General features: G+C 38.4%; 1 long non-coding RNA gene across 1 annotated transcript; it reads left to right on the plus strand.

Annotated features, from left to right (window-relative positions):
• The first annotated feature begins 978 nt into the window (after positions 1-978).
• On the plus strand, positions 979-18,820 carry LOC306798905. Its single transcript, XR_013773503.1, has 11 exons — positions 979-1,291; positions 5,092-5,254; positions 5,353-5,393; positions 6,124-6,303; positions 8,781-9,163; positions 9,748-9,773; positions 13,053-13,234; positions 15,137-15,275; positions 16,050-16,126; positions 16,243-16,388; positions 17,194-18,820. It is a non-coding gene; the product is annotated as an uncharacterized lncRNA (long non-coding RNA).
• Positions 18,821-22,412: the final 3,592 nt, after the last annotated feature.

A 22,412-nucleotide genomic window follows, 5' to 3' on the forward strand; every position in this document is an offset into this window, starting at 1 on the left:
GTCCCCATAGTAGAAGACTCAACTGGGAGACTCTGGACCATGAGATTAAAAGTTTTTTGGCTTTAGTAGCATGCCTAGTTTTCACTAAAAAGCTAAACAAGCTTGTTAGGATTATTCAACTTTTATGTGGTCATTTTTTTGCTTAATCTATGAAAGTCATTACAGGCTGGAATACGTACAATTTATACAATATGGTATTGGGACTCCAGGGAAAGGTACTACTGTTCAAAGAAGAAAGGGAAAGTGGGACATCTGGAAAAAATCAGATGAGGGAAACCAGAACACAAGTTGGTGGAATTGCCGCAAAAGCTTTATTTCGCTAAAATTCCTGGGGTGAGTTTGAGGCATTATTCATTTTACATGCCAATTATCCTTGCCTTTGCATCTATTTATAGTTGCCCTCCTATGGAGGCCCAGACTGAGACCCATAGTTTTGAACTCCTTCCGCACTCTGGTTGCACAAACCCGGTCCATGCTATTTTGAGGCCAGGCACCTGTGGCCAGAGCAGTGGAGACGAGCAGCCTGTCAGAAAGGAGCTAAAAACATTTCTGTACAACATTTTGTAATACTTTGACCATTGCCAAAATGGGATTAATCAATTTTTAGTTTCCCTGAAGAAACCACGTGCCTGGTGCCCGACCAGTTTAACCACAGAAACTCACCCGTGCAGGGGGAAGGCCGGGTGTTGCCATCCAGAATCAGAAAAGCGGCTCTGGCTGCAAAACTCCAGCTGGTCCAGGGCAGGTGTAGGGAGTGTATCCTGCAGATAACCGGGCCCAGAGGTCTGGCCATCCATCCGAGGGGTCCCAGCTGTGCTGCCAGCCCTGGTTGAGCCCCTGCCCTGGCTGAGCCCCTGCCCTGGGCCCACACGGCCCCGCCGCCTTGCTCCCAGAACAGGGGCTCATGTGCGCTCGGGGAGCCCGGAGGCTGTTTGGCACTGGCAGCAAACTAATGCAAAACAGAGTCGGAGCGCTTTCATGTGAGCTCCTGAGGGGAGGCCGGGCGGCTCTGAAGGATACGCACGGCCTCGGGTTTGTTTACGAGCAGAGAGAAAGGGCTGCTGTGGGAAATGGCCGCGTCACTGCTCCGTGTGGTGTGCTCTGTGCTGTTTATACAATCGTGCCAAACGCACTCATGACAGAGCACCTCAGGAACTGCAGAGCCTCCTTTTGATCTTCCTCAAAACCCAAAAAGGGAGAGAGAGGGTTGTTTAAATTTGTACTACTGTCACTGCTGCTCAGCTGCTTGAAACTTTTTTCCACCCACTTATGTTTACTTGTCTCTGCACAAGTGAGTTTCTAGAGCGCATTAGAAACATCGCTGCCGATGCCAAAGTTTGAAATTGAGGTCACTAGTTCAGCCTGGAGGAGACAGCAGGAGATCTTGTGGTGGTCTGCAGCTTCCTCATGAGGGGAAGTGGAGATGCAGACACCATTCTCTCCTCTCTGGTGAGCAGTGACCTGCGGGAATGGCATGAAGCTCTTTGGGGGGAGTTACATGGGATATTACAAAAAAGTTCTTCTCCCAAAGGGTGGTCAGATACAGGAACAGGCTCCCCAGGGAGGTCACCACAGCACCAAGCCTGCCAAAAAGTGTTTGGACAATACTCTCAGGTACATGATGTGACTTCAGGCTTTCCCATACAGGGCCAGGAGTTGGGATTTGCTGATCCTTGATCCCTTCCAGCTCAGGATGTATTGCGATACTGTGAAATCCATGCTTGTCTCTTTGGATGTTTTATAACAGTGAAAATCTGCGTAGTGTGATCATTTGTAGCAACCTCTGTTGTCTGCAACTTTCCCTCTTTTGCTGACATGTTCATAAGTACTATTGCAGACTCAAATAAAAAATATTTCTGTTATTGTTTCATAAGACCTTAGCAAGGTTGGTACATTGTGTGAGTCCAGGAGTATAAGAACTCCTGGCTTTTCTGTCCGGACTTTGTGAATTTAATTTACGTTTTCAGATTAGTTTTATTCCCTGTAGGTATGTCCTGGACTCCTCTGTAGTAATTATTTTTGATGATTCCACTAACGCCTACTTCTGAAGACAGAGATGATCTATTTCAGACTCCTCCGCTGAATGAAGTTAGCCAACAATCCACTCATTGCTCTGGCAGATGTTTTCACTTTCTTTCTTTCTTTCCTTCAGGCCACTAAAAACTTTATAAATCTTATCTCCACCATTCCAGAAATGTGAGAGATTCCCCCTTGACACCTGAAACATCTCACTGACCTTGTCTTCATACAGTAGAACACTGCAGACATCTTAGTTTAAATAAACAAAATCCAAATATTTAGTCTTATAAAGGCTTCATCCAGATTAGACTAGTATCCACAAAACTAGGTATTTCTTAAGGATACTTACTCCTGGGGCTCAAATACTCACAATTCAACAGCTGTCAACTTGATTACCTATGGTAGCAAGTCAAAACGTTTATGTTGGTTGCCCCCATTGTTTATATAATAACATTGTGTATCCCCTCCTAGCATGCACACCAGTAGCCATGAAGTTAATGGACTATTTCCATTGATCTCAGGAAATGTTAGCCAAAGATCTGTAGAAAATGCATGAGATCCTGCTCCAAGTCAAGCCTAAGCCAAGCTCATGACAATCTTTCCTTTGTCTCCATTTTGAGGTGCTAACTCATTGTTCTGCTCTCTGTTGGAGAAGACCTGAGAGTTCAAAGGAGCTACTTCAGACCCTCTTTCCATGTGCCCTTTGTGGCTTGTCCTGTTTCGTTGGAACTGGAAAGCATTTGGATATGTTGATTATTTCCAGGGAAAGAGTGAGGTGAACTAATTGTTTTAGTCCATCTAGGGGACACATTATTTTTTGAAACTAAGTTTTGCTAAGAAACCAAAGATTAATTGGTTATGGAGACTAAATTATCCTTTCACTTTATAATTTATTAGAAAGCTTCATGGCGTTGTAACCAGAGGCTGTTAGAAGCCTTCATGATGATGAATAATTATGACATGATGAGACATGTCTGAGGAGGAATTTTTTAAATCACTCTAATGTGAATAAATAAAATAGAGATTACTATTCCAGGGAAAATACATAAACTCACAAAACTGCAAATGAAGATTAGCATACACTTTGTGGTTTAGTTTTTTGGGTCTTTTTGATTATATAGTTGCTGGAATTTTTCCAAAGTAATAGCATAAGAGGTAATATTTTGTATCCTATTAACTATGTGCTAATTGCAGCTTATTTACAGCCACTTTAAAAGAAAATTCCCATCAGGGCATTACTCTATTTCAGTTTTCTTCGTAAAGGAGTGATATGGGGATCTCTCCCTTGTCATTCCTCTCTCAGTGCCATTCTTTTTCATCTGATTCTCAATGAGCCTGCCAGTTGTCTATGTCGAATTTGCAATATTTGACTATGAAAATTTGTGTTGTACTCCCTGGACATCTTGGTATCTCACACCTACCTGGGTATTTTCTGCTTTCTCTGCAACTGCAAATCCCAAATGCTTGCATCAGTTAAAAGTTAGTGTTAGTGGATCTATGGGATGAACTCACTCAGATTCTGTGCTATTTTGAGGAACAGCCATTAGTGTAAAACTCACAGAAACGAGAATGAGAAGCCACAACAGTTAAGTGGTAATAAAATGATTTTTTTTTTCTTCCATTAGTGCAAAACTCACAGGAATGAGATAAAATTATGAACACTCTATCCAAAAACCCCACCACCCCACAAAAAAAGTAAGAATAACTAGGTTAGGACAACTATAAAATTCTCCCTTCTGTCCAGCCACAACAGTTAAGTGATAATAAAAATGAAATTTTTTTTCTTCCTTTTATCCTTTTACCCTCTCCAAAGGAAAACATTTAGACCTGTGGCTTTCTGTAGGATTTACTGATAATTCACAAAAGCCAAGGTCTGGGATCTGACTTCTAGATGTAGTGAGTACCTGTAACTCAGCTTCTAATTTGTAACAGGTATGGGAAATGCCTGCTCCTGCACAGGAGGCAGTGAAAGTCAGGAACTGCTTTGTAAAACCAGTGCTATTGTCCTGGTGGTGATGGCAGTAGTAGTAATTTAGAGGCCAGCTGTAATGAGAGTGCCATTTGCTTATAAAATACCAAAAGGTGGGAATAACCATTACTCACTTGCAAAGAGGACTGCAATGGCGTGAGATAAGTGTGTGTGGTTATTACCCTTAAGCATCTATTTTATTAACAATATTGCTGTGAACATTGCGTTTAAGCTGTCAATCCTCTATTAAGCCTGAGAGTAGGCAGCCAAATTATGAGGGTCTTTCATATCTTCAGAGACATGTTTTGCAGGACAGTATGCCCACTGGGGGACACCTGAGAAGCTGACAACCTTCAAATTGTCCACTTTAGGTCACCTAACCATGTGCCATGACTGCCTTAACTCACCTCTTCAACAATAGCCTGACTACTTCCACCTGTAGTGGGTTTTCCTAGGACAAACCTGCTGAATTTGAGAAATTTGATCCCATCTTGGCTTAATGGAAAGTTTTATCTCCGACACCCACAAGACAGGGTTGAAGTTTTGATGATGTGTGAGAAACAACAACCTAACTGTATTGTCCATCTTTCTGGAATGGTCACCTAGAGAGGGCACAGGAATTCTTGGTGAAGAGAGCAAGTACTCCATGAGAAAAAGTGCTGGTTCTTTGCATCTACTTTGCTGAGAGCACTCCTCTAACAATTTCAGACAGCAGAGATAAGTCCAAACCATAATAGCTGTTCAGATTTTAGGCTGAATGTCTGGGGATCTCCTAAGCCTCTACAAGTGTTTTCCGTGTCTGTCTGGCATAAGAAGCAAGTAGTATTCGAACATTAATACTGTTACTGTAATCCTGTATTATTTGTCCATATTTTACACAGCATTGTTCTGCTCCCTAAGGAGTAGACTTTGGCCCGTGTTGCATTCTCATCAGTGAGGGATGGCTTGTGCATCTGGGTTTTACATCAGAAACACACTCTCTTGTTTGTGTGGAACTCATTCAGAAAAGTGACTGGTCTGTTTTTCAAAAGTGGGATGCTGTAGTCCTGTACCAATGGAGTGCCAAAAGACTTAGGTTTATGTGCCCTTGTTTCTGGTTGAAGGAAAAGACATTAATACAGAGCACATATGAAATTTTGCCTGTCTAATGAAGAATATTCTTTGACTACACTGTTTCCAGTGCAAACTGCTGAACTTACAAACACAAGTAGCATGGAGGTAAGCCAAGGTGATGAAGTCCAAGCAAGATGAGGAAGCACAGAGACTGTAAACACATTATCTTCTATTAAAGGAAACATGTGTTGTAAAGATATAAGGTCTTGTCTTTTATTTTGGTAATAATAAGTTGTTTTTTTATGATACAGGTGGCAAATTTACCAAGGAAAACATCCGCCAGGGAGAAGAGGTAGGCCAGAACACCTAACAAAAGCTTCACTATCTGTTGTTCTGTAAAGCAGAAGACTGAATGCTGGTCTCCTGAAGTTACTGGCAAAACTAGCTTATTAAATGGCCCAGGAGTTTATCCCAGGTGTTTTGCTACCATAGTGACCATAGGTTTTGCTACCATATGTTATAAATGTTTTGCTTTCACATGTGTAGAGAGCAGTTGGTTTAAATTAAGAACTGCTTGTATCAGGGTGCAGATTTTGGAACCAAATGACAGTTACAGTTAAATGAACTAAATGCAAGTATTATGAAAAATATTTCCCAGTACACCTTTTAGATGTGGACTAATACTTGGCAAGATACTGCAGGTGTCACTGCAATGATAATAGACCACAGTAAATACTGCAGAAGAAGCAGGAAAATTTTACTTTCAGACACTTCTGTCATCTAAGCCCATATAGCTCACTAAGAGGAGCCAAAATGGATGTATAAACTCACTTACTTATTCCAACTAGTGTAGGGCAAATGCTGAATAAATATACTCCTAGAACAGTCCTTTTGTTATAAAACTATGCCAGATATCATCCACAGCAAATGTCCCTCTAGATTCCTTCATGAAGAGATTGCATACAAAACAAAATTGTTTTGACCTCATATTGTGGGAGAATAGCCTAAGTTCTTATTTCTTTGTGTGCTGGTTCAACAGCTACTAGTGATCTTCATTGATGTTTTTCTTTACTGCTTTTCAGAATAAGGAAATCCTGAACTAATTTATACTCTTCATTTGAAACACTGGTGGCTGGTATTGAGAGTAAGGCAAGGAAGCTGTGAAAATTAGGAGGCTACTGGTACCTTTGATGTATTTCTAGCAATGGCTTTCATGAGAATTTTAGTTCTTTGTGAATTCAAAAATAGAGGGAATAAGCCAGGTAAGTGTAATGAAAACTTGATATAAAATGAAAAGTTTAATTTAGAGATGATAATTTAGACTAATGTATTTTCAGTTATTGTATTATTTCAGATTTATTGTAATGTCTAGCTCTTATTAATTATGCATGATTCTGAGATCCTACAGCATGACCATCAACTTGTAAAGCCTATGGAAATTGAAATTTGCACTGATGCTGTTCAATTCAGCAAGCTACAGATGATGCCAAAATGAATTTTTAAGGCATCACAGATACATCCCAGAATCATAGAATGTTCTGATTTGGAAAGGACCCACAAGGATCATAGAGTCCAACTCCTAAGAGAATGGTCCATGTGGGGATTGAACCCAAAACCTTGGTGTTATTAGCACCATGCTCCCACCAACTGAGATAATCATGTTGTCATCACCTTTATTTTATTATTATGGTCACAGGTATAAACTGGGCAATTATTTTTTAGAGGTGCAGTTTTTGTGAAGCAAATTAGTGTTATTGACAGATTTAGTTCAGATGTTGATCTGACAGATGATTTAGATTCACAGTGAATTTGCAGATGCCACTTGTGACTTTCCATTGCAGTTACTGGGAACTGATTTTTAATTCTTTGTTGCTGTTTGAGACAGTTTCATTTGTTTCAATTTTTAAATAAATCTGAGGTGTTTATATCTTTGAATATGTTTACTGCATCAGCTATGAAGTCATTTAAATGGCAACAGTGCTAGCGAGCATACTGGAGTACTAAAAACAATAAATATTTTTATAGATAGATCAATAGAGTTTTTTAAGCTCTATTTGATTCAAATCACATAATGTGTGACTGTGATATCATTAAAACAAATATCCCAAATGAGCCATCCCTCACCCTTCATATCAAAGGGGTGACATCATTTCTACATACTGTATTGGTAGTTTTTGTCGATCAGTACAGAGGTCACACAAGTAAGCTGGGAAAGCAAGTTGTGTTCCAAAAGACCACACCAAGTCCCAGCACGAGCTTTTTATCTTCTTTGAATGTAAGATCATAAGAAATTAACTTGTATTCTGTTTTGTCCACCTGTGTTTACTGTAGCTAGGGGAGTTACTGCTTTTCTATTTGGATTCTATTTATTTTAAAGCAAAATGGGAACAGAAGAGTATATGGGAGAACTCCTAATAAGGCCAATTAGGCAAAAGGAGTCTGTACATTGCCACCCCACACAGTGGCAGCTTTGGAGCAGACTGCTGATTGTTTGCCTGGCTAATTTTATACTGTGCTTCCTACTTTAGGGCACGGCTCCTACTGCACCAGTCTCATTCTTTAGATGTTATGGAAAATGGCATTTGCATTGAAGCCAGTGATAGCTGAGTGCATACACTGAAGAAAATAAACACAAACATCGCTTTCATTGTCTCTTCCTTCCTCTATTATGTATGCTAAACTTTTGCTATTGTTGTTTTTTTGCTTACAGAGATACCAGGAATACCACTGGAAATTGTGTCTTCCAGTTCCTTCCTTGAAGGAAGGACGAGGAATCAGTTTTTTTATTTTTATGTTTTTAATAGTGGAAGAGTACCAAGTCCCAACTCTGAAACTTGTTCTACTATGAAAATAGTCCTGCTGAGAACATAGCATGGCTTTGTTTTGCTACTCCATAGAAAAAAATCAAGAAGCTGATGAGCAAATAGAAAAGTATGTTTTTTTAAAAAAAAGGACTTTTTTCTCATAAAAGTTTGCACATGTTTATCCTTAGAAACATTTGCAAAAAGAAGATGTCTTTTGTTATGTCCTAAAACAACCTGTTCACTGAACAATACATAACAGTTGAGCTAAATGTTGCTTGCTTTTATCATAGTAGCAGCAGAATGGATGTGACAGTGCCTATATTACTGTTTGCAAAGAAATGTATGCCAATTCAGGCTGATACTGTTTGCCAGACACAGCATATTCTCTGTATGGAGAGAGAAATTTCCATTTTAATGCAAATTTTCCTGCTTATTGCCTACAGAGTTCTTCTGTCATATTTGGAAGTATTGCATGTTAAGCACTGGAGAGGGTTTGCATTATTTCCAGAAATCCCACTGAGATATGAAGGGATATGTGGAGCAGCCAGAGAGGCAAATTAATGCTATTTCTCTTTGCCTTCTCTCTATTTCATCATTGATTGAAGCAACAATGTGAGAAAAGAGATTTTGGCATCTCTAGTTGAAATAATGCATTTTTCAGACCACTGTTATTCATATAGCTTTGTGTGTAAATGTATTCATTGTTGTGTTGAGAAGACACAAAAACCTCAGCAGAGCCATCTCAGATTGCACTGTGTGGTACAGACTGCGAGAAAATGATGAAGTAAAGTTGCTGTGTTCAACATAGATTGAGTTCTTCACTGTTGGAACATTTTATTTTTGGAAATGGTAGAAGAGAGACGAGGAAAATAGGGCAGAGATAGAAAGTGTGGCTTTGAAAAGTCTATCAGAAGGATTTCCTGTTTATCTTGCAGCTCATCTGTCGGAACACTGTCCTGGAATGCGAGTTTATGTTTCCTCTCCTAATGAAGTAATTCTCCTCAGAGATGCCATCCCCTCCTAATTTTTCAGAGACGAGTCCTTCTCAGGCTGTGCAGGTTCCTACCTACTGGAACTGCCCCATCAGTGCCCAGCAAGTGGGACCTCAGCTTTTGCCTGCTCCCCTGAGAAGCAGAACTGTCAGGTTCCATGTTGCATGTCCTACTTTGGATGAAGTATAGTCCAGAAATTCAGATAACTGTGCTATGTAAACCTGTGGTCTGGGCCCTCTCTTGAAGTTTAGAAATACATGTTCAAGTTGTCTCAAGCAGAGGAAGGAGCTAAACTGAGATTTCTAGTACCCAGGAGACATCCTCAGGTCAGTGGGAAGAAATGTGCAGTAATATGGTCCCACAATATTCCCTGGCTACCCTGCAGCCACGTAAGCTTTAAATGGGAGACCTGGAGTGGAAATCTAGAGCAATTTTTTCCTGTGTGACTTTTCCATGTGAAATCAATTATTGCTTATCATACCTCTAGTTTAATAAAGCTTGTGCATTTATAATAATCATGGAGACTTCCTAGCCTATGTTCATCTTGGACTGAAATGTTTCTATAGCCCCCCAAATATTTGGGAGTGGGAAATATGATAATGTATGCCTGGTTTTCTGAAAAAAAAAAACAAAAACAAGAACTCTTTCTTCTACCTCTTCTATTTTTGTTGCTGTAACTCTCTCATTATTTTTAACAAGCCTTGAGCACTTTTGGGGTGAAGTGGACATGGGGAAGGTATTTGTTTGTCTCTACTGCCCACAGAACCTTTTAAAAAGCTTCTTTTTTACTTTTAGAAGATATTTATAAGTTGTCCATATAGTATGGGAACTCATGAATAGCATCACAAGATGACTATTTCAGTACAATACAGAATTCCTCAGCTTTATTTGCATCTTCTTTTTTTGGCAGGTTTCCAACAAATGCATGACACTTAGGTATGTAATTAATGAAATTTAGATCTCCACTGTATTTTTGTGGAATCTTTTTTTTATCCCTTGACTATTATTAGTGAATAAACAAATTTTGCTTTCTTAAACAAGATCTACGACAACACAATTTTAAGATAATTTCTATTGATGAAAACTCCTTAGGTGATTGGCAGACTGTACTAGAAACCACTCATCAGTAATGTCCCTTTGCTAAATGTCTTTGGATTTCACTAGAGGTGCTTTATGGAGACTGCTTCAATGGCATCAGGCATTTTCATTTCTAAAAAATTTGAATGTTGGAAGATTTATAGTATGTATAACATTAATTCTAAATGATATAACACACAAATAATGAAAATGTTACATTAGAGCTTATAATTCTGTGCACTATATTTTTGTTCCTACAATCTTTCTTAATTAAGATTTAGTAAGTATATTTTTAATCCCTCTAAAATTTCATATTGTTGCTTTTCTAAATTTGATCTGAATATAAAAATAGGTATAGAAATCATCCACCAGATGGTTACTTTATATAAAGCTAGATTTTTTTTAATGTCTTGGTGTTTGGCAAAAAGTGTGGTCCACTTTACTCCTTATTGGCCACCTTCTTATTGACAAAATTGCCATGAATTCCATTTTCCTGCAAATTCAAATTATGATTTCCCCTGACTGTATTTATTGGGGGGTTTTTTGCTTTTTTTTTTTTTTTTTTTTTTTTTTTTTTTTTGGATTGGTTTGGTTTTTTCTGTTGGTTGGTTGTATGGTTTCCTGGTAGGTTGAGCTTTGCATGCTGGAGTAGAGATGGCAGACTGTCCACCATTCCACAGAAACTGTCTCAGCATATGTGGGAGATCTTAGGGTTCATGTCCTCATTACATGTTGTCACTTCTGAATTATTTTCTATTTATCACTGAAATCTATTTTTTCATTGGCTTTTATCTCATTAATACCATAAAAAGGTCAAACTGAACTCGTCCAGTTTTAGTTTTGTTTTTTTGTTTGAAGGCTTTTTGTGATGTCAAAATTAGGCAAAAAGAATTTGTTTATCCTTAACTGAAAACTTCTTTTTAATATCTACACTAATGACACTGGGATGAAAAAATAGCTTGGAGAGAGTTTTAATCCTTAAAATGCATTATCAAGTAAAATCAGCACAGTGAAATATGAAAATAAACAGAAAAGCAAGAGGAGTTTCTTGTCAATAGTTTCTGGTAACTGGAAAATTGTCAGAGCCCAGAAAGGCCATAAAGACTTCATTGTGTCTTTCAATCAAGTTTTAAAGCCAGATAGTTACAAGGCAAATTCATTCTCAATATACAGCCTCTGGAACGATCACCATAGCATTCAATTAATGAGATGTGACCAAAATGCCAAGATCCTCATAAAGAAATCTTTCACTTATCTGGGTTATCACATGAAGAGATTTTTTTTTAAGTCTGATAAATATAGGGCATGGAAGGCATGGACTTATTTATAGTTTCTTCTTGTTTCATAGTGACAGTGCTTGCCATCTCTCCCATAGAGCTGCAGAGCTCCTTAGATAGGAAAGACATAGAACTGAGTAATCATAATTGCTACTAAGAAGGAGAAACACAGAAGGGTTGGATTCAAAACAAGACCCAAACCCAGCTCTGGTGCTCTGCACTCTCTGTTACCATTGCTTGTTTTAAATGCAGTGTTGAAGCCTATTTGAGCTCAGATGTTGTCACTGGAAACTCATAAAAACACCAGTTTAAGCAGTCCCATGCTGGTTGAGCATCCCATTAGCATGTCTCGGACCATGGCCAGCACCAACAACTCAGGGGAAAGAGCTTAAGAAATACAACAATGATCTGTTCCTCTTTCCTTTCTTCTAGTGATCAGTGCTGCAGGCATTTCCTCCTCTTGATATCACATTAGGGCCATTGTTTAGTTATCCTCGATGGACCTTTCTCCAATTGACTTGCCTAATGCCATTTTCAACCTGCTAATATTTTTCACATCCAAACTTAATTTAGCAGTGAGTCATACAGCTCTTGTTGTGTGGAAAATTGTTCTCTTTGGTTTTTTACTGTTTTTAAACCTGTCATTGGATAAATTATTTTGTTTATATGGCAAGGAATAATGAACAATTGTTCCTTATTCATCTTCTCTGTCCTAGTTATGATTTTATAAACCTCCTCTCCCCCCGCCACAAGATATCCTGAGCTGGAGAAAGATGGCCTGCTTTGCTTGAGCAGATGCTGAGACATCCTGGCAGCCACCCTTGTCCCCCTTCAGAACACTCCAAATTCTACTGTATCCTTTCAAAGGGAGCGTCATCAGCATTATGCCAACACACTTGCCAGATGTGAAAAATGTGCAACTGTGGAAGTACTCCAGGACATAAAATAATAGGATTTGTGGCTTGTCTATAGATTTAATGAGTAACTGGTTTGGGGGTTGGGTTGGTTTTATCTTGAATAGAAGAGTGATTTTTTTTTATCTCTCTTTCCAAATGAGTTCAAGCTGCTTTGCATTTGGACTAAGTAAACTAGAATTTGCCCCAGAATAGGAATGTTCACTCATAGAGGCAATCTGAGGCAGCTATCCATTTAAAAATTTCTCCCCATTCTGTTTTACATCAATTTTCATCCATCAACAAACTCTCAGTCTCTGAGCTTTCTGTATTTATTTCACAGGAGCACTGTAGATTAATTAATCCACACTGTTGGTTGAAACTAATTAGTGGCAAAATTTAATTATCTTCAACACCAGTTGACTGTTATCCACACTATGCAAGCTATAATTTCCCATTCCTCTGGGATACATTTCTCATATGGGCTGCACATGTTTCATAAATTGAAATGTTTTGGAGGTTCTCCTTATTCTGGGGAATTTGTGTGGTCTGCAAACCACAGACACAAGCAAAAGTTCAGATGGCTTCAGTAGAATACAGTCTGCTCTAGCACATTTTTAATGTGTCTAGATACACAGGTCGATAAACATCCAAGTAGTGCACCTAAGTTGATAACAACTATTGTGTGTGCTGTTTAGAGCTGAGAGATTAATTGCCTTCTAGTCTCACTCTGTTGAGGTATGAATATTGTCCACAGTTCTAACTCAGAAGACAACAACTATTGTCCATTCATGAATCTGTAATGAAACTGTTAAATGGCAAATCCCACAGGTATTTCTAGCAATCGATACTTATGAGAAAACACTATGTCTTTTGAATCAAAATAGTCATTGAAAGAAAACTCTTTCTTAAGCCCAATATCTAGAATGTATTTTAAGTTCATTTGAATGGGTTTTTTTTTTCTGCAGCTTGATGGAGTTGACTCTTGACCAATAACAGTTAAAAGACTCTACAATATGCGATAGTGAATCTCTTACTGGGTTCAAGGCATTGAGAAAACAAGAGAAATCTACATGAAAATGAGCCAGGATGGCCTCAAGGGACATGGACTTGAGTCCTGATATTGCTGATGACCTGTACTATAGACATGGTAATTTTTAATTTCTGATTTTATCTGTTTTGTTCAGCTGTAATGTATTTGTGGAAGACAGTTTTTGCTACATATTTGTAGCAAAACAAATGCTACCAAAAAATGCTTCTTCTCTCTTGGATGTCTGCTAGTCAGATTCCCTTCTGTGGACCTAATAACACAGGGATTTCCTAAATTTTCCTTCAGACTATCTTTATGCACTTTGTAATTTCATGAAATTAGTAAGAATTAGTTAGCTGAAGGGTCATCAAGAAGGGTGTTTTTTTTAGCAGAGGAGGTGAGTCCTTACTTCTGAGTTTTGTCATTTTGTTGCTTACTGAGCAGTGGTTCCTTGCACAGCTGCTCAACCTAATGATTCCAAGATACAACTCTTATTCTTGCCCATGCATGTGCCATCCTGTCCATTGCTATTGATTCATTTCCAGACTGAGGGCAGTCTAAGTCACTGGCCCAGCAGGATAAATTACTCAGCAGAAGAGCTGGGCGGTCTTCTAGTTTAGGGTAGCATCCAGAGGAGTGCAAATGCCAAGTCTGTAGTGTAGGAGCAGGGCAGGTGAGAAGAGAGGCCAGGTGAGGCTCTTTGTTAGCCATAGGACACCAGGTTTGCTCAGTCGTCCATGGAGCCACAGCTTAATAAACAAATTATCTCCAGTTGTGTATTGGAGACCTAGAAGATTCTAAAACTCTAGGCTGGCCCAATTTCTTTCTTAAGTCATACAGTATGATCACTTACTTCATTTACCAGAGGCTTCAATTCAAATGCTGTGTCCCCAGTACATCTTCGTTAACAATGACACAGATTAGTAAACATACTTCACTGTTGGAGCAATGGCTGTCTTCCATAGGGAGGGAGCAGTCTGTTTTGGCATTCTAGGATACTGTTTCATTTCATCAACAGACTTTGTTTTGCATAGCTGCATAACATGAGACAAAGTTGAACTAATGGTCAGGTTTAAGGTTTCTACTGAGGATTTCAAATTCTCAGCTACAGGGGAAAAGGTCTTACATTTTTTTCATCACAATCTCTGTCAAAAATGTTTGAATCTGCCTAGAAATAATTACTGTTTCCTAACCCAGTAAGATCTTCCAACAAATACAAAGAGCTGCCTGGAGTTCTGACACCATGCAGATCTGTTTTGTTGTTTATTTATCTTGGTAAAGCAGGAGTTTTGTTACAATAGGATGCGTATTTTGGCTTTTGAAATGCAGCAAGGAGCACAGGAAATTATATGTGCTGACAAATGGATTCTGAACTTTTGTTAGGAGGAAACAAATTCAGAGCCTCCACTAGGAAAACTCCACCCATCTTGTTATATGGTGTTTTAACCACTGGCTGTTTAATAACTTACGTGTTATGAAGGATATGCATGTTTTCTCTTAGAATAGATTCTTATACTCAACCCTGCTTGTACACAAAATTTCGTGGATTTCACAAAACAAAAATCACTTTGGTAAATGTTTTGGAAAAAAACACTACTGTATTTAACTGTTGAGTTCTGTGTTCTTTCAACATAAAAACTCTTCTCCCACTATGTAACAGAAACACTGCTATTAACTGAAGCTTCAATGCAATGATGATGATTTCTGTAATATATAGCATGTGGGTCTCTCCCTGTAGCATCTTGTAATAAGGAAAGGGTCTTTAACAAACAGGCTTAACATATGTTCTTACTATCTGTTTTTCTTGAAGTAATTTAAAGATGAAGGACAAGGCACTGCCAAGCATGGTGGAACAGAAGATTTTCTCTCGTGGGTGAGGGATAGTCAGGAAGGTCGATGTCTCAGGGCTGGGATTTCCCATCCATGCTACATACACTTGGCTGGGCCACTGACCATTGTTTCAAGTGATATGCTGTGCTGGCTCCCATACAAGGTGATTTTTTTTCTATGTCACAATTACAGAACAACCTCTTCTCACAATATCTGGGATACCAGCTCATTGTGGCTTCTGTGAACATGGGGGAAATTCCTGGCATATTCCAGGACCAAGACATTTGAAGGTCCCTTGGTGACTGAAAATGGGACTGAACCTTTCTTGAAGGTACATGAACTATGAATCTGAGAGTAAAATTTACTTTCCACTCTGGGGAAAAAGTAGTGCTGTCTTCGCCTTCCACATGATCTTTTCTTTAGGGCAATGTATATTGAATGCATTTTTGTCATCATACAGTAAAAGTGATAGTGTCTGACATGGAGCTGTTGTTCCTTCAAGTTTTCCTTATTCTAGAGTTCCTGATCTATTAAGGAAGCTGTACTTATCAGGGCACCCCTTTTAACATTAGACTGTGAAAAAAAAAGAAAGAGGAATGTAAAAAATGTTTTGGGACTGAGGTTTCTAGGAAGAAGTATTAACTTCATTTAGCCAATCTTCTTCTATTACACTATTGACTTTGTCTCTTTGACTTTGGTGTATATATATTCTTTGCTATATTCCAAGGAGAGAAACCTGTATGACAGCAATGAAGAAAACAATAGAATAACAGATAAATAGTCTAAAACTTTTGGCTTTAGAACACCATGGCTTATTTAATGTCCCCTCTAACTATCTGTGCTCTCTCTCTTCTCACATGTCTGATAAACTCTAGGGGTCACATATGACATCTGTTTTTGGGGTGCTAATCTCCTTGGACAAGGAGGTCAAATATATAAACTATAACACACTGATCAATATAATGGTTGGCTAGTGAAGTTCAGTTAATTAAAAATTATTAAAACTAGAATTACTGTCTGTTTTGTAAGAATGTCACATACATGGAACATAGACGACTCCTTATATAAAGGTGGGGCTGCCTCTTGACTTGTTTCCTACTTCCAGATTTCCTTTTTAACCATGGCAGGAAGACTGGGATTGTGACAAGAGGAAGGGGAAACACAGAAGAACAGTTAGTAGCAGTAAGTTTTCTCATGTTTAGAAATAGCCTCTCTGTGTGAAAACAATTGTCAGCAGCTTTCAGCAATCTCAGTGATGGGTTTTGTTTTCTCAGACCTGACCACCCCCTGTTCATCAGTCTTTTCACAAGCATCATTCATGAGTCTGAGTCTCTCAGCATACCCATGCTGAGCTGTCATTAATCAGTCTGCACTTTGGAAACTGCTTATGAGTCTGCTTATGGCACAGTTTAGGCAGCAGGGACCAGCTCTATTTCAGCTTATTGTAAATACAGTAAAGCTTTTCACTGTCCATATAAGAGGAAAGATAGAAATGTATGTTCTCCCAGACCATTGGGAGAACCAATGGCAAGCTGCTGTCAACCATTCCAGAGCAATAAGTAACAGAGGGTCAAGTCTGATGTACACTCACTAGGAGTGGTGTGTATAGTCTTACCTGGTGTCTGAAGTTAGATGCAACTTTTAAATTATTTTCACGACACATAAAATTAATATAAGCTACTATGCAAGCTCACCAGTGAGGAACAGCACAGTTCTGGTGTGAAAACACATAGCTAAGATTTGAGACCAGTGCTCAAATTCCAGCCTCATTACACCATGAAACTCTAAGTTACAATTTTCTGTCATTAAACCTCTTCTATGGGTGGTGAAAGCTGAGCAGCAGTGAAGACTGAAACCATTGTGTCACATAGTGAACTATGCTACGCCAGGATAAAGTCAAACAATGGAATAGTAAACACATCCAAATCCCATCTGTGTTACAGTGCCCACCAGTGGGACTGCAACTGCACCATGGGATCCTGAAGTCCTTTTATTTGAGGGCAAGGGACACACAGCCTAAAGAACAGTATAATTTTATCACTTAGTTTATTATATCAGTCCAAAATGCTGTAGTAAGTGTCTTGATCAGCTATGCTTTTTCATAATTGCCATGTTTTTTATAGGGCAGTGCTAAAAAATCTAGTACTTTGATTTATTACATCCACATCATAATGACCTACACCCTTCTCAATTTGGGTACATAAATGTAATTGTAGGTGTCTGTTCATATCTTTTATGTTTCTTTGCAGAAGAATGGTTCTACTCTGCACAGTTCTGTTCTGCATGAGAAACCATCAACGATTAGGTTGTGGTTATTACATATGAAAATGGAAGAAAACAACAGCTTCTTTCACACTCAGATGTAAAGTAGAGGTGAAAGGAAAGGTACAATTGCAGTAATCTTCGCTGCTTCAGCTCTCTGCACTAATGAGGGGTAAAGTGTTGACTGCAACTGCTTTTGCTTTTGAAGAGGGTGCCTCATCCTGTCTCCCTTCGGTGCTGGGGGCTGCGTGGAAGGTTTGCTTTATCTGCAGAGAGTATGTCTGCATTCACCTGTAATCAAAAGACTGCTGTACCCCACCCAGGCCCTGATGAGACCTGTCTTCCTTCAGTGCAGCAGACCCCTGGGAGGTGTGGATGGAGCTCCTGAGCATCAGGTGGGAGAGAGGTGAGAGAAGTTATACCCAGCCTACCCTGATCTGTTACAAAGTTTTGGGCATGCTCTGACTTTGATTAATGAACTGTTCTGCCCCAAATATTTCTTGGATGTCTACATTACCATTTTCAATTGTGCTAACTCAAACAAACCAGCAATCAATTAACTAGAATTACAAAACTCTAGGCTAAACAAAGCCATCGTGAAGAAACTGGCTTTCAGCCCAGTATCTGCTGATGATGGGATATGAAACAGCCTATTGATTCTGGAGCTCTTGAATTCTTGTACAAAAGTAAAAACAATGCTATTAGCCTTTTCAATAGGGAGAGGGAAAAAAAATCCCATTTTATTGAGTGCCTCCACTTAGAAAGGGCAAACTACATTACTGAGCCAATTTTTAGAAGGTTGTACAGAAAGAAGTACTTTCAGCACATTAAAAAAACTTCAGTTTAGAGTTAGTCATACAAAATCTAGAAGAAAGGCAAGAACACTAAATTTTAAATTAGATTTATATGTCCACCTGTCAAAAATGCTGTGTAAACTTTTTGAGGTATTTTTATCTTTCATCAAGAATGCAATTTGAGAAGACAAAACAGCTCTTTCAAGTGCTGGTGACTGTCAAGTTTATTGCTAATACTATGATATTTAGTGCTTTTCATCTGGCCTCAGATGACAGAACCCTAAAGCATATGAAGATCTCAGCTTCTAGTATTCATGCTTTGGGGAAAAAACTTGGAAACTTGAAACAAACACACACAAATGGCTTAAATAAGAACAACTGAAAAGATCAGTTTCCTAAACCTCTTCTTTTTAATTAATCCTCTGCTCTGGAGGAGAAGTTTTGAGGTTTTTCAATATGTGAGGATTGCCAATGCAAAAAGCATGTGGTCATTGTAAAAGCAGTAACCAGTCCAGCTGCATTCCCTGTGCAGAAACTGAGAGGGACAACAAGCCATAAATAGTGGTGTCACTGCCACTCTTTGCCTCAGTTAAGGAGTATTATTATTCTAAACACAAAACAAACTATTGCTCAGGCTCCAACTGAAAGTTTCAAAGCCTCATAAATCTGCCAGGTCAAAGCCAATTTTCATTGGAATTTTGGAAGGGAACTTCTTGAGAGAAATATCCAGTGCTAATTTTAATTTCCTTTTACTACTTGTTTTAACAGCCTTGTCCAAACCCAAAGTGTTCTTCAAATGGAAGAATACAAATTTTCTTCTGATTCATCTCATTCTATGTTGCCTGTAGCTCACCACTAGTCTACTACAGTAAATGCAAGCACAATACCTACAGTGAGTATATATTTTCCTTTAACATGAAGCTGCTGAGATCTGTCTTTAGGCAGAGATTGATGTGATAAGTGCATGTTAATTACTGGGCTTTAGGTAGAATACTGCTGCCTAAGTTGTTGTCTCCAAGGTCTCAGTTGAGGCAGGTGCTTTGTCTTCGGTGCAAACCTTTTTTCGGTTTGTTCAATAAAAGGTTTGGAAACTGCTGCCAATCAGAAGAGTTGCTGGCTCCAAAACATGAAGAGGAAGGTTTTGATTATTTCTTTTAATAAAAGGGAAAAATCCTTCCATGAGAGCTCAACAGACATCTGAGGCAATTTTCAGAAAAGTTTACTCAAAAGGAAGGATGTGTGTATGTGCTCGTTCTCTGATTGCCCTTCCAAGAATAATTTTTTTCCACTACTTTTTCTGCTTTGGATAATCTTCCCAGGTGGAGAGGCCAGCCCTCCCAGCCTTCCTGAAAGGGAAAGAGGGCAGGTCAGAAATGATGGTGTTTTTCCTCCCTTTTCTTAACAAATTTCTTTTCTATCACTACCCTCTTGCTATAACACTTAATTGTCCCCATGCATTGTATTCTACACAGAAAACCTGCTTGCAGCACAGTGTTTTCTAGACTCAAAACTTTATTTTTATAATATATGGCATTACATGATTGCTAATATGCAAAAGAAACAATATGAGCAATATAAGATAAAATCTGAGGTCTCCTTTTCTTTCTAATGATGTTTATTCCATTTTCATGGCTATGAAATTATGTTCTCCTTCTATGCAGAAAAAAATTGGCTCTGAATGTCAATGAATGCAGTGTTAGAATAGACATGATTAGTACAAGATCCCCACAAAAAATCTTAAAAAAATGAGAAAAATGGCAAAAGGGTAGGTTGCAGAGTGAGAGGGATTGATCAAGATATTTGGTATTGTGAGAAAATTCTTTTTTTCCCCACTTGCTAAATCTTTTGCCCGAGACAGGAACAACTGATTATAACAAACATTTGGCTTTTTTTTTTTTTTTTTTTTGAAGCCTATAATAGGCCCATACCATACACTCAGCCAGTCAAAACACATGGTCTTGGGCCTAAAGAAAGGCAGCATAAGCAGTGGGGTTTTTTTCAATTAAAAGAAAGAAAGTAGTAAAAAAGACTACTCTACATAGTTGAAGTGATTAGGGTAGAACAGAAAAGTATTCTAATATGAATTCAAATAAAGATATTTCTAAATTTTTCTAAATTTTTAAATAAAGATATCTCTTTGACTACTGTCAAAAGAGACCTCATTCTGGGAAACATGCTGAGAAAAGTTTTTCTTTGTATAATATGTATATCAACTGCCTGGTAGACAAAGAAAGATTCTTTGTGACTCTTGTTTTTATATACAAAAGCAAATACCAGTGTCTGCATCTATAGGTATTGCTTTCCAGTGAAAGAGTTTTATGTTATAACTGTCCATAAGATTCAGAAAAATAACTGTACTATTGTTGGCCATAATAACATGTTGTGATTAAACAGATCCTCAGTCTGCAGGTCAAAACCAAATATACAGTCTTGTGAGCCTTTTTTAGCTTTTCGCTTCTTTATTTTTCTTCTCTGTTTTGCCCCAGATTGACTTTTGGACTTGTTTCTCTACCAGGATATCTCTCAACCTCATTAACAGAGGCTCTTACTAAAGGGAGCTCTGTGCAGCATTGTGCAACACTGACATGGTTGTCTTATGGAAAGCACAGCTGTGAGGACCTTCCTCCAAGAATGGCAAAACAAATAGTTACTGACTATCAAAGCAAATTTAGGCTTCAGACACAAGCACTTCTTGGTTGTTTTTTTTTTTTGTGCCTTGGTATTGTGCAAGTTAGAGTGGTGTTTTGTAGGTGAAAAGAAATATGCAGCTGGAAGGTGTCAGAGCTTTTTCTAGCAGTACCCTTGTCAATAAAACAGCCTGAAACTTTGTTTATAGCATTGGCAAAGCCATCACAGGCTGAATTAGTCACAGCAGTGAAGCTATCTGCTCACCAGTAGGGAATCTTCATATTACACACTTTTTGTATAAACCTCATGAGGTTTAATAGGAATTACTTTATAAACTAGTAAATTCTATAGAATTTTTACAGACCCTAGAGCTTGTTTTTACTCTTTCCAACACTCTGCAAAACTAAGGTGAGTTCCTTTGGCTCCTAGGCTCTTCTCTCTTAGCTTTCTCCCAGATGCTGCTGCTAAATGTTCAGAATGCTTGGATGAGTCTGGAGACTTGGCTAGAAGGCAACAAAAGTCTGGGGCTCAGGAATATTGCTGGCTTTCACTATCTCTCAGTGAACTTCCCAGAGTGACTGCTTCTCTTGTTTAGCCAGTAGTGTGGTTATGATCCCATCAAATAATCAAGCAAGAATGCAATTCCATGGTATAGTTTACAAATCTTTAGGAAGATTGGTATTTTCGATCTGTTTCAAATTTGTGGACCCCTGTAAAGTGAATCTAAGTTTACTGAAGTAAAACTTTATTTTCTCAGTTATCTTTCTCCTAGTAGTAGACCACATGGTAAAGACCACTGATCTAGAAAGAGAGACCTCCCTTCCAACTGAAATTTAAGCTATGTTTGCTCAAAGGTTCAGAACACTCTCAACATCCCTTAGTTTGTAAATTCCCTGTTATAGGGACCTTTTCCTTCTTTTTTACAAAAGTTGCATTTAGTTCATTGGCCACTGTGTTTTGTGAGCATTACTGCTGTGTAAATAATAAATGGCAGTAAAAGTTTTGTCTGAGGGTCCTAAAAAATATCACTCTGTAATAAAGTTTCCCACCACTGGAATATTTGGAAATTATTACTGTTACATTCTCAGAAGTGGGATGTGTTTCATGATGATTGGTAGAATAGAGCTATGAGGTAAACATTGTCATAACTGACTGAGTTTTTGTGGTTGCACCCTAACTTGTACAGCTTTCATGAGAGAAGCCAAGACTGAAAGGAAACATGGGAGTTTCATGGAGCACAATTACAGTTGTTTATTCAATTATTAGCCAGTCCTGAAATGACTCACAACACAGCTGCTTAGATTTACAGGCAGTTAACAGTCTTAAGTGTTTTTTCAAAGTGATGTAGTGGGACACTGTCCTGGGACTGATGTACCACAAAGTTGAAGGCTTGAGGAAACAGAAGAGACTTTTGTCTCTTAAATCAGCTGCTTTGTCAATGGCTGTGAGAAAGATACTATGAAAGTGATTTTATCTTTCATATCTTGAGATAGCAGAGCAATCTAATAACAGTATTCAATGAAAGTTGGGCACTATTGTGTTTCTGAGACACTGAAAATTCTCTGATCTGCTATTTTGAAATACTCCAATTTTTTTGTGACTTTATTTGGTAAATCTTGCATCTGTAATAATACAGCATGCTGACTGCTGGACTGATGGAATTTTTTCAAAACAGTAATAATTGACATTCAGTCGTGCTTCAGAATAATTTGGAACTTTTTTTGTTACATTAACATTCAAATTTCATACTTTTTGTATAGAGAATTACTATGTGAACAGAGATA

The sequence above is a fragment of the Erithacus rubecula genome, assembly GCF_903797595.1.
Source record: "Erithacus rubecula genome assembly, chromosome: 2".
Taxonomy (NCBI): Eukaryota; Metazoa; Chordata; class Aves; order Passeriformes; family Muscicapidae; genus Erithacus; species Erithacus rubecula.